Consider the following 2417-nt stretch of genomic DNA (forward strand, 5'->3'; position numbering starts at 1 on the left):
CCAGGGCCCTGGGGAATTTACTCTTACCCACGTGCAGACCCATCTTCAGTGAGACTTGAGGGACTCTCAGCAGATCTACAGAGCTTATTTTCCTTTCTCTGTGCAGCTACTCCCTACCTGGCTTCCTATCCCAGAGGTTGTAGCTGTTTGACCTTCCTGATCTTCTATATCAGTGTCCTCATCCACGTGAGACCTTTGGGTTGTATTCAGGTCCCTTTTCCTGTGCTGCAGCCTAGGGACTGCCTCCAGGTAGTGAGCTACAGCAGTGGTCCAACCTGATTCTCTTTTGTCAGGAATCAGTCCTATACTGCTTATTCATCAATGGAAAAAAAAACCCAATGTTTTATATATTTTGTTAATTTTTTTCTAGTTGTTTAATAATGCAGGAATCTAGAGTACTCCATTTTGTTTAGAAGTAGCAGCTCTTGTGCGGTTTAAATGAGGTCATGATAAGCATAATTAACGTCTAAAAAAGTAAGCTATTCTTAATTTTCTCTGTTGCTTCCGAAGGTAGAACTAGGAGCAAGAGATGGAAGTGGCAGTTAGAAAGATCTTTCTACCATACCTTTCCAGCAATGAAAATAGGCAGGAAATAGTAAGGTTTTGTTTTCAATCACAGGGAGTATTTACATAGGCTAGAGAAGAGACTTTCTTCTAAAAAAAAATTCCTCATTTTTCAATTGACCTCTGTGTTTCATCCCAAATTTCAGATTCCATAATACTTTTGATAATGTCTCAGCAAAATAGTGCTAGAGAGAGTGGATGTAGAGATCAGTTCTTCTGAATCCCAGGTTAGTGAAATGTCTATGACTAATCTTTAGAATTGCCTCTTCAATTTTAACTAAACTATCCATGAAAATGGCCATGAAAGAGATATAAACTTTAAAAATTGAGTGGGAGAATGTTTTCTAAGTGTAGAATTTACAATAATTTTGTTCTAAGTGTCTACTTAGACAGTTTTTTTCTCTTTGTGTCAATATCCTAACCATGATAAGATCAGTGATTTTATTCAAAGGGTGGAAAAAAGACTAGCCTAAAGATTTTCCCCAAGAAGTGCTTTTATAATACCCCAATGAATTACCAGGGGATAAAGTGAGTTCCTGGAAAACAAACCAGACCCTAAGGTGAATTTTCTTCTAAAAATTATATGGAGTTAAAAGGAAAAGGTAAAAATAAAAGTTTAGGGGTGGGATGTGGTTCAAAATATTGTCTGGGTTATCGAATCTCCAGATTGCTTTAGCTATTTGAGAAACCCCCCCAGGGCCACATGACTGGTCTCCAAAGTTGGCCACTTAAGGAGGACTGACTCAGAGGAAACTCCCAAAGGGCATTTGAGTTTCAGGAGCTTGTTTTTCAGCCTCTTAACATTAATTTGCCTGAAAAACCCTTTGGAAAACTGATAGGATAGATGGGAGTTTGGATCTCAGAACCCATCTTTCCAGCTTCTTGACATTACAAATGAGGAGAGTGAAGCCCTGTGAGATGGCATGACCTAACTCAAATCACAAGCTGATTCCTGGGACAGCTAGGGCTATTCTCTCATTTGACAAATATTCACTAAATACATAGTGTGTGAATTGCATCTAGTCTAGGGCTCTTTATGCTACATCACAAGCCTCCCTTCATGAATTATAATAATGTGAAAAGAGCTTATCAGACTCTTTTAAAAAGTAGCCTCTCTGAATGTATCATTGAGATATGTCCAGGGAAATTCAGCACCTTGGTGACAGGAAAGAGGCTCAGTCAGAATAGAAAGTGAGTGGCTGTGTGCCGGAACATGATGTGTTTCTACTGAGAGGGAGATTTCCATGCAAAAGTGGGACCAGAGGTTAGAGACCAACATAATGGTCAAATGTGAATTAAGAACAATTAATGAATCTGGACTCAAATTAATTGAGTTCTTACCCGATAAACAGTCAGGTCATACTAGCACTTGAATTCAACATTGCAACAGCAAGAAAATAGAGGATGTTGAATTGGTTATATTATTATTCAGAAGAGAAGGGATGCTGGTGTTGTCAAGAACAAACTCTTGTCAGATGCCTTTATCTGCTCAGATCTCCAGTTACTGTTCAAAGTTCAACTTTCACTAGCTATGAATTGCACAATTATGTCAGCTTCTCAGGTTCAATCGAGACAACATCAGAGAAAAAGGAACCATGTTCAGTAGAAATAAGCAAAAGCCGTTTGCATTTCTGGAGTGGAGACGACACAGCAATGTGCGTATGTGGGACAAGACAAGGGATGATATCAGAAAAATTGCCTTCTGATATTCTGATATCAATGAAGTTTTGTCTCTTCTTTCACTTAAATTTTGTAAAAGTTCTAAGCAAGAGAGACAGCAGTTTAAGGGGCTCTGTTCATGTTCTCACTGTAGTGAAAAAAAGTCCAGCCTTTGTGAATCTGAGTCATGCTTG

This window comes from Aotus nancymaae, unplaced genomic scaffold (assembly GCF_030222135.1).
Source record: "Aotus nancymaae isolate 86718 unplaced genomic scaffold, 86718_ANA_hifiasm-v0.15.2.pri h1tg000007l, whole genome shotgun sequence".
NCBI classification, from domain to species: domain Eukaryota; kingdom Metazoa; phylum Chordata; class Mammalia; order Primates; family Aotidae; genus Aotus; species Aotus nancymaae.